Genomic DNA, 11316 nt, shown 5'->3' on the forward strand with positions numbered 1-11316 from the left:
ACAGGCTTAGATAAGAGAAAAGCCTGTGAAAAATCTGTCTGAAGTAGAATGGGAGAGAGGTGCTAACTGAAGAATGTGAATCATGTTGTCAGAAACTGGACAGAAGAAACAGGGCATATAATGGCTATTTTCTCTTTATTTCATAAAAGTATGGATACATATTTTTTTTTCTTTTAAACTTAAAGACCAGTAATGTAAGAGTTTTTAAAAAATATTTAAGATTTTTTGATCATCTAGACGATCTAAGGCCCTTTTGTTAGGCAAATAAGAGTTGAACCATTATCTTTTTCTCTTTCAACATGTTACTTTACTTTCCTTAAAAATTTTTTTTTTAAATGTTTGTTTATCTTGAGAAAGAGAGAGAGAGAGAGCACATGCATGAGTGGAGGAGGGGCAGAGAGAGAGGGAGAGAGAGAAACTCAAGCAGGTTCTGCACTGTCAGCATACAGCCTGATTCAGGGCTCCATCTCGTGAACTGTGAGATCATGACCTGAGCCAAAATCAAGAGTCAGATGTTCAACAGACTGAGCCACCCAGGTGCCCCAAGGTTTTTGTTTGTTTGTTTGTTTGTTTTTAACTTTGTTCATTTGTTCATTTTTGAGAGAGAGAGAGAGAGAGAGCATAAGCGGGAGTTGGGCAGAGAGAGAAGGAGACGCAGAATCTGAAGCAGGCTGCAGGCTCTGAGCTGTCAGTACAGAGCCCAATGCGGGGCTCAAACTCACTAACTGTGAGATCATGACCTGAGTGGAAGTCAGGCGCTTAACCCAATGATCCATCCAAGTGCCCCCAAGGATTTTTTTTAAATATGGAACACTTCAAGAATTTGCATGTCATTCTTGCACAGGGTGGCCATGCTAATCTTCTCTAAATCATTCCAATGTTGGTATATGTACTGCTGAAGTGAGCACTTGTTAATGAATCTTAAAGACTACATTAGCTAAAAATGAGGAAGGATCCAAACAGTGACAAATAATGATAAGAAATAAGGCAGCGCAGTGATATACAGAAATACTGTATTATTTTGGAAACAAGAGAATGAAAACTATTGCACTATATGACAGCAAAAGCATAGAGCAGTCTAACATCAGTACTGAAGCATCATAGGGTCACTCTATCCTTGACCACAAATATTTAGTGCTTTTAATCAGCTCACAAAATTGAGTCTTACCACTCCTTGGAAATCAATGGCCAAAAGGAGCTCTTTTCCAGTGTTTATAACTACACATTTTAGGGGGAAGATGGAAATATGTTAGCCTTTTCTCCAAGTAATCAAGTGTTGTCCTTCCACATGAATGAATGAATGAATGAATGAATGAATACATAACATACATAGATACATACATACATAGATACATACAAGCATACATATATACATAGAAGGCTGGCTTAGTTATGACCATATGACTGCTTAGTTCTCCCAGATACACATTCTCTCCCAGCTTCCTGGTAGTCAGCTACAACTAAAACAATCTGAAATTGTTTGCTCTCATTGTCATCATTTGACCCTTGTTTCTGAACTCAGTCCAGCATTTTTTGTATCACTGCATGAAATACCATAAATCATAATTCCAAGAGCCCTTCAATGATCTGTTTGGAAAGACTGGTTAATGAAAGTGAGTCTAGTACAGATTTTTGGCACCAGAACTTGGTATGGTATGACTCAGTATACAGGAACTATAAAAGACTGCTTCTCTCCCTATGGTTTTGAAAAGAGGTCAAAGCCCATGTTAGGAACTTTCCTGTTGCTGGAGAATGAAGAGATGCCCAAAATACAGGGAAAAACACATAGACTTACAAATAAAAGTTGGTCTCAAATTTCAAGGATATAAAGATATTCTTATTTTTTGAGTAGTTAGTACAGTGCAGTTTCCCTCAAACTACACACCACTAAATGTGCTTCCAAAAGTTTTCTGAGAACAGAATCCAACTGAGAAAATTCATCCCAAAGCAAAGATACTAAATCATATTTCTTCCAGTTTCTATGCTACATTCACCAAGTATACATTGCTAACACAGCAACGCACTCCTCTAGGACACTAGGGAACACGAAAAGCTGAATGGAAATAAACAACAATAAATCACATGTTGGATATATATATATATATATATATATATATATATATATATAATGAGTTTAATTTGTGAAAATTACTAAGCAACTTTTGAAATTAATAACTGTAGTTTAAGAATTCGAAATATAACAAATTCTATTAACAGTCTTGGTAAATTTTGTGTCAGCTCTTAAGTCCCAGGTGAAAGAGGACATTGAATGGAGTGAATCCTACATTGACCAACCCAGGAACAAGCTAGCCAAATAGAGGAAATGAAGACTACAAATAGAACATAGCGCCATCTTTCATCTTTCAACTTTTACTGACTGTTTTAATGGTTCATGGGTGAAGAGTTTGTGTTAAGGTGTGTCATCCAAGCCTGAAATAAATGTTCAATCTGTGTCTAAAACTGTCAGCCAATGAATCAAAATCAATAGTACCCAGATCAAAGTTCTAGGAAGGGGACAAAATAAATGGATTCCAATAGGTACAACATAAGAGCTCCCAGGTGAGTTCTGGGAGAAAAAGAAACGAAATTGGTAACCTGGAGTATTTTAGGTTGATTGTATTGGAAATTGTGTCAACATGAAAATTGCAATGACTTACCAAAAGATCCATGAACACTCTTCCTCTTGGAATCTGTAATTAGTGGTGTGAGTGTTTAGGAGTTTGGGATTATTGAGCAACCTCATTTTGTAATTATTTGAAAACTGCATCCCATCTGTAGTTAAGAGTTCCCATGGCTCTTATGTCTGTTTTGTAGAAATTGCACTTAACTGTGTTTCGGTTATGTTTTTATTTCTCCAAGGAGGATTGTCACTCAAATAGAAAAGCACCTAAACCTAAATGCTAAAGGTTAAAAAACAAAATATATGCTATTTTTTCCTCTTTAAGCATTTCTGTGTTTTATACATTTATATTATTTTATGTGGGAATAATTAATATAAGATTTAAAGATTAGAGATACATTGTTTACAGAAGAATTAAAGCTATGTTTTCGGGGCACCTGGGTGGCTCAGTCAGATGTTAAGTGTCTGACTTTGACTCAGGTCATGATCTCATGGCTCATGAGTTCGAGCCTCATGTAGGGCTCTGTACTGATAGCTTACAGCCTGGAACCTGCTTCAGATTCTGTGTCTCCTTCTCTCTCTGCCCCTCCCCCACTCACATTCTTCTGTCTCTCTAAAAAACCATGTTTAAAATTAAAAAAAATTTTTTTTCAATAGGAAATTAAATGTTCTAAATCTAGCATGTTTGTTCATTTGTTTGTTTTTAATTCTTTAAACATATTACTAATAGAATTGAAGTAATTTGCCAAATTCAGAGTGAAAATGACAATAAGCCATTTTCCCAGTTTCCTATCAATATTTGGAGGAATGGCTGGGGCGCCTGGGTGGCGCAGTCGGTTAAGCGTCCGACTTCAGCCAGGTCACGATCTCGCGGTCCGTGAGTTCGAGCCCCGCGTCGGGCTCTGGGCTGATGGCTCAGAGCCTGGAGCCTGTTTCCGATTCTGTGTCTCCCTCTCTCTCTGCCCCTCCCCCGTTCATGCTCTGTCTCTCTCTGTCCCAAAAATAAATAAACGTTGAAAAAAAAAAAATTAAAAAAAAAAATATTTGGAGGAATGGTAACAATTAAACCTAATAAAACTTCTGTTGTTTTTTAATGAACTTTTAATTTTCAGATAATTGTAGAATTAGTTGTTCTAGTTGTAAGTTGTAAAAAGACAGAGATCCTTTCCATCCTTTACCCAATTTTCCCCCAATGGTAACATCTTACACATCTGTAGTATACTATCACAACCAGAATACTGAAACTGATACAATACACAGATCTTATTCAGATATCCCAAGTTTTACTTGCACTCATTTGTGTGTGTTTGTGTTTGTGTGTGTGTGTGTGTGTGTATTCAGTTCTATGAATTTTATCACACGTGTAAGTTTGTGTGTCCACTATCACAGTCAAGATACAGAACAGTTCCAACAGTACAACAATTCCTGGTCATTTCCTTTTATTATCACCCCCATCTTCCAGCCCTTTACCGCACTCTACACCCCCTAACTCCTAGCAACAATTAACCTGTTCTCTCTTTCTATAATATTGTAATTTCAAGAATGTTATATAAATGTAAACATACACTATGTGTGGGAATGACTTTTTTCACTCCATATAATTTCTTTGAGATTCATCCAAGTTGTTGTGTATACCAATAACATTTTTAAATGTTAACATCACTAAGTAATATAAGACAAACAGTCATAATCTTATGGTGATTAAAAGAATCTTTCAATGGTCTAGTTTACTGCTTTTTGATCACCTGGGAGCTTGTTAAACTAAAACACAACTAGTTGGGCTCCACCCCTAGAGCTCCTGGTAAAGTGGTCAGAGAAGGACCTGAAAATGCACATATCTAAAAGTTCCTCTGAGTGAGTCTGATGCTGCTGACGCCTTTTAGTAATACTGTTTTTAATTTATAATTAAGAGCTCATTAGAGTTCCAATTTGAAATATTGTTCTAAAATAATTCATTGTCACTTTTGTACACCCAAAATTTATGGGTCTAAAAGAGAAAGTAATATTCTCCGCCTTCTCAAAAATCCTCCCTTATTTTCAAGAGGAAACCAGACTTTCGAAATCAGATACCAAATAAACAAAAAGAAAACAGGCAGTTTACAAAAGAGGAAATACAAAGAGCCAATAAACTAAATAAACAAAAGTGTTTCTCAGTAGTTATCAAGGAAATGCACATTAAAGCAATGAGCTCATAAAGTCTTATTGGCAAATATTTCAAAATTTGGTTACCTCACATGTTGGTAAGATGACAGAAAAACACACAGCCATAATAGCTAATGAACAATTACTTTAATGAGCAATTTCTATAATTTATTAACGTTAAATATGCTTTATGATCCAGTAACTGTCATACCAGATCTCTATGCTGTAAGACAGCCACATGCATGTACAAGACAGCATATTTTAAGGGTGTTTTTCTTAAATTTTCTGAAAAGTTAAAGCTTCTTAAATGCCCATAAATAAAGGAAAAACTAACATCATTCAGCAGTTTTAAGAAAATGAAGTTACTCTCTATGCACAAAGGTGAAAATTTTGAAACAAAGTGTGTTGAAAAAAGACAATACAATACATATAGTTTGTCACTTATGGGAGCATTCATATACTACAAATAATGGTAAATAATTATTAAGGACAATTATTAAGCATGCTAGGCACTATACTAACTAAGTTACATGCATTAACTAATTATTTTATTACTCAAAACCAGCTGAAAACTAACATTTATGAATGTTAATGAAAACTAACATTCAATTTGTGGATCCAGTCCAAGACGGCAACATGGGAGGCCCATGAAGTTTCCCCCCCTACAGACATACCAAATGTACAGCTATACATTAAGAAATTCCCTCTGAAAGAAATCCAGAAACTGCGTGACTCCTATATATCAGATGAACAAAGAACATCCACATCAAAATGGGTAGGAAAGGCTGAGACACACTATTAACCCCACCCCTGGCACAGCAACCATACAATCTGGATGGAATTTCCAACTCCAAGTTTCTCCCCAAGGAGTGAAGTGTTTGGACCCCATATCCAGCATCCCAACATTTAAGAATTGCACATGAGGGACACCAAGACTTCTATCTCTGCAAATCAATGGGGCTTGCATCCACAAGACCCACTAGGTTTGTATCCTATAGGATACATAGGAACAGTTCTTAATGGGCTCTAGAGGACTCATCATGGCTATCCCCCAGAGCTCAGTGTAGGAGCAGCAAAAAATACCATGTCTCAGTCTTCCCAGTCTTTTCCTGAAAAGCTTCTATTTGCATACATTAAAAGCTGCTTACTAAGAATAACGTTTCTAATTTAGCATACGTCTAGGGGCTGACTGCCATCCTCCCTGGAGACCAGGGAAGCCAGTGGACACCTTTGCCTTCTCCCTCTAGCCCACTCCATATTAGCAGTATCTTTATGAAAGGAGCTTCTGTGCATATCTGTACCCCAGCTTCAGCGGCTGCCACCCGAGGGTTGGGATCCTGGGTCACCTGGCCCTGACAGCCAGTGGGGGTTGCATTCAGGAGTCCCATAGGACTGTTGCAAACAAAGAAGCAGTTCTTAACTGACTATTCTCCCACAGCTCAGATCAAAAAGAACAAACAGAAACACCCATATCCCAGTCTTTCCCTGAAAGAGGTCTATTTGCATACTTTGAAAGCTGCTGCCCAAGGATCAAGCTTCTAATTTAGAACATATCTTGGGACTGAATGACATCATCCCCAGAGACTAGGGAAGCCTGGGGACATCTCTGTCCTCTCCCTCTAGCCTACTTCAGTAGTCAGTATCTCCCTGGAAAGAGCTTGTTCACACATCTGGTACCCCCAGATTTTCCAGTTGCTGCCCAGAGCACAGGCCCCTGGATCATGGGTTCTGACAGCCAGTATGCATTCATTAGTACCACAGGACTACAGCAAACAAATAAACAAAAAAAGTTCTTAATAAAAACAGAAGCACTCCCCTCCTCCCATGGCTTTACAATTGGGCAAAGCACAGGGAGAGCAGCAAAAATACCTACTTCTCAGGTTCTCCAGGAAGGGGTTTAACTGTATACTTTCCTGCTGCTGTCTGAGGGTCTAGCTTCCAATCAACTGGCATCTAGGTGCTTACTGCGATCCTCCCCTTTAGGACAGTGATGGGTCTGAGTACACCCTCTAATACTGGGAGGCACTTAGAACAATGAAGATGACTTGGGCATTCACAGGAGTTTAAGAGAAAAATGAAAAGCTCAGGTCAGACTGATTGATGAGATTGTTCCTACCCAAGAGCACTCTGTCAAGACTGGAAGAGGTGACTACTTTGTCTAATGCACAGAAACCAACACAGAGAGCCAAGAAAAATAAAGAAATAGGGGAATATATTTCAAACAAAAGAACAAAATTAAACTCCAGAAATAGACCTCAATAAAATGGAGAGAAGTGATTTACTTAAAATAGGATTCAAAATAGCAACCATAAAGATGCTCACAGAGGTCAGGAGAACAATGCATGAACAAAGTGAAAATTTCAAAGAAGAGATAGAAAATATGAAAAAGTACCAAACAGGGGTGCCTGGGTGGCTCAGTCAGTTAAGCATCCGACTTTACCTCAGGTCATGATCTCAAGGTTCAGGAATTTGAACCCCACATTGGGCTCTGTGCTGATGGCTCAGAGCCTGGAACCTGCTTCAAATTCTGTGTCTCCCTCTCTCTCTGCCCTTTCTCCACTTGCTCTCTCTCTCTCTCTCTCTCAAATAAACATTTTTAAAAAGTTTAAAAAAAAAGTAGAAAACAAATCAAGACCTGAAGAATATAATAATTGAACTGAAAAATTTAATAAAGGGATTCAGGTTCAATAGCAGACTAGATGAAACACAATAAAAAATCAGTGAACCTGAAAACAAAGCAGTGAAACTCAATTAATCTGAGAAGTGAAAACATAAAAATAAAATAAAATATAAATAGGGAAGATAGCTTAAGGGACTTTTGAAACACCATCAAGAGGAACAATTTACCCATTATAAAGGTCCCAGAAGGGGAAGAAAGAAAGAAAGGGTCAGAAGTCTAGTTCAAAGAAATAATGGCTGAAAACTTTTCTCAACATGGAGAAAGAAACCTATCCAGGCCCAGAAAGTCCAGAAAACTAAATTTAAAAAAAAATTCCAAACAGACTCATGAGACACATTGTAATTAAATGGTCAAAAGACTAAAAGAGAATCTTAAAAGCAACAAGTGGAAAGCAACTTGTTACATAAAAGGAAATCCTCCCCTGCCCCCCATAAGACCACCAGTAAGTTTTTTAGCAGAAATTTTGCAGGCCAAAAGGGAGTCAGTGGCATTATATAGTCAAATTGCTGAAAGAAAGAAAGAAAGAAAGAAAGAAAGAAAGAAAGAAACAAACAAACAAACAAACAAAAAACCCTGCCAACCAAGAATACTCTATCTGGCAAAACTCTCCTTCAAAATGGAAGGAGAGATAAAGAATTTTCCAGACAAGTAAAAGCTGAGGAGTTCATCTACTAGATCAGCCTTACAAAGAATGTTAAATTGAGTGCTTCAAATAAAATTTAAAGATGGTAATTGTTAACAGGAAAACACATACGTATAAAACTCAATGATAAAGGTAAATATAGTTAAGTAAAGAATACTCTAATATTGTAATGATGGTGGGTAAATGACTTGTAACTCCAGTTTATACAGGTGAAAAGAGAAAAGTATCAAAAATAACCATAACTACAATAATTTGTGAATAGATACACAATGTAAAAGATGTAAACTGTAACATCAAAAATACAAAATGTGGGGGAGTATGTAGAGCTTTTATAAGTATCTGAAGTTAATTTTTTTCATCTTAAAATAGATATAGATATAAAATATTTTATGTAATTCCCATGATAATCACAGAGAAAAACCCTATGGTAGTTACATAAAAGAGAAAGAGAAAGTAATGAAGGCATATCACTACAAAAAAAATCACCAAATCAAAAAAGAAGAGAACAAAAGAGAAAGGAACAAAGAAATTATAAAACAATCGGAAAACAATGAACAAAATGGCAATAGTAAGCCCCTAACTATTAATAATTACTTTAAATGTAAATAGACTAAATTCTCCAACAGATATACAGCGGCTAAATTAATTTAAAAAACACGTATATGTTGCCCATAAGATACTCATTTCATCTTTAAGGATAAAGACTTAAAGGATAAAGACATGGACTTGGGGCTCCTGGGTGGCTCAGTCAGTTAAACGCCTGACTCTTGATTTCAGCTCAGATCATGATCTCATGGTTTGTGAGTTTGAGCCCCACATCAGGCTCTGCGCTGACAGTGTGGAGCCTGCTTGGGATACTCTGTCTCTTTGCTCTCTGCTCATTCTGTCTCTCTCTCTCTTTCAAAAATAAATAAACTTTAAAAAAATGTTTTAAAAAAAGGATACACTTGGACTGAAACTGAAGGGATGGAAAAATAGATTGCAAGCAAACAGAAGGTAAAAGAAAGCAAGAGAAGCTATACTTATAAAAGACAATAACTGTAACAAGAAAAAAAGGGAGTCATTATATAATAATAAAGGGGTCAATCTATCCAGGGGATATAACATTTGTAAACATTTACGTACCCAACATAGAAGTTTCTAAATATTAATGGATCTGAAAGGAGACATAAACAGCAATACAATAATAGTAGAGGGCTTCAATATCCAACTTTAAACAATGGATAGATCATCCAGACAGAAAATCAAGAAGGAAACATTAGATTTAAACTACATATTAGACCAGATGTTCTTAACAGACATTTACAGAACATTTCATCCTACAGCAGAAAAACACGCATTCTTCTAAAGTGCACATGGAAAATTCTCCATGACAGATCATACATGAGGCCACAAAACAAGCCTTAATAAACTTAAGAATCATATCAAATATCTGTCCATCATAGGATGAAACTAGCAATCAGTTAAGAAAAAACTGGAAAATTCACAAAAATGTGATTAAATAACAAGCTCCTAGGTCAAAGAAGAAATAAAAACAGAAGTCAAAAACTATCTTGAGACAAATGAAAGTGAAAACACATATACCAACATTTATGGAATGCAGCAAAAACAGTTCTATGACAAAAATTTATAGTGTTATATGCCTAACTTAAGACAAAAGAAAGATCTCAAATTAAACAACTTAACTTTACACCTCAAGGAACTAGGAAAAGAAGAGATATCTCCTTACACCTCTTAGAATGAATATCATCAAAAAGGCAAGAGATAACAAGTGTTGGCAAGGATGTGGAGAAAAGGAAATCCTTTTGCACAGTTGGTGGGAATGTAAATTGGTGCAACCACTATAGAAAACAATGTGAAGTTTCCTCAGGAAATTAAAAATAGATCATCTGATCTATTTTACCTTCACTCCCATGTTCAGTGAAGCTTTATTCACAATAGCCAAGATATGGAAACAATCTAAGTGTCTTTCAATAGATGAATAAAGAATATGTAATTTTGATGAGTAGATGAATAAAGAATATATAATATTGGTATACATGTATATCAATATACACTCAATGAAATATTATTCAGCCATGAGAAAAGGGCATCTGCTATTTGAAACAATGTTTGTAACAACATAGATGTAACTTGAAGGCATTCTTCTAAAGGAAATAAGTTAGACAAAGAAAGACAAATTCTGTATCATCTCACGTGTATGTGGGATCTAAAACAAGTTGGACTCATATAAATATAAAAGGAGACTAGAATGGTGGTTACCATGGGCTGGGGGTGGGGAGAGCAGGGAAGCCAGTGAGAGAAAAGGGAAAATGTTAGTTAAAAGAGCACAAACTTCTAGCTACAAGATGAAAAACTTCTGGGTAATCTAATGTTAAGCATAGTGATTATAGTTAGTATTTTCTTACATGTCTGAAAGTAGCTAAGAGAGTAGACCTTAAATATTCTCAGTATAAAAAATAAATGGTAATTATGTGATGTGATGCAGGTGTTAGCCAGCTACTCTGGTAATCATTTTGCAACATATAAGTGTGTCAAATCATCGTGAACCACAGTTTAAACGTACACATTTTATGTCAATTATATTTCAATAAAGCTGGAAAAAATTCACTTAAATACTCTCTATATATGCTAGGTATTATTCAAAGTAATTTAAAAAACAAAGTAATTTGGGGCACCTGGGTGGCTCAGTCAGTTGAGCGTCAGACTTCAGCTCAGGTCATGATCTCACAGTTCATGGGTTCGAGCCCCACATCAGTCTTTGTGCTGACATCTCAGAGCCTGGAGTCTGCTTCTGATTCTGGGTCTCCCTCTCTGTCTCTGTCTCTGTCTCTCTCTCTCTCTGTCTCTGTCTCTCTCAAAAATAAATAATAAAACATTAAAAAAACAAAATAATTTAATAATAATAACAACAGCTAAGACTTACTGAATGCTTATTGAGTTTCAGGCACTGTTGTAAGCACACAATACAACCCTATGAAGTAGGTGTTACTTCTTTTTTATCTATTTATCTCACAGAATCCTAGGGAGTACTCAATCCTAGGAAGGAACCTAGGAAGCAAAGGAATCAAGAGTAAAGCTGGGCAGGTTAGCAACAATGATTCAAAAGGTCTTCTCTCTGGGTCACAATTGATTCCACTTTAACAACATGGAAAGTTTGTCTCCCCGGCAAAGATCAAATTCCCAGAGGAGAGTCTTGGTTAATTCGCTTGGGAAAAGTACCCTAGGATC

The 11316-nt window shown here is 36.4% G+C and overlaps 1 non-coding gene across 1 annotated transcript; it reads right to left on the reverse strand.

Moving 5' to 3' along the window:
- Positions 1 to 799: 799 nt before the first annotated feature.
- On the reverse strand, positions 800 to 908 carry LOC123610013. The gene has a single exon (XR_006718051.1). It is a non-coding gene; the product is annotated as a U6 spliceosomal RNA (small nuclear RNA).
- Between the last annotated feature and the right edge of the window lie 10408 nt (positions 909 to 11316).

This window comes from Leopardus geoffroyi, chromosome B2 (assembly GCF_018350155.1).
Source record: "Leopardus geoffroyi isolate Oge1 chromosome B2, O.geoffroyi_Oge1_pat1.0, whole genome shotgun sequence".
Lineage (NCBI taxonomy): Eukaryota > Metazoa > Chordata > Mammalia > Carnivora > Felidae > Leopardus > Leopardus geoffroyi.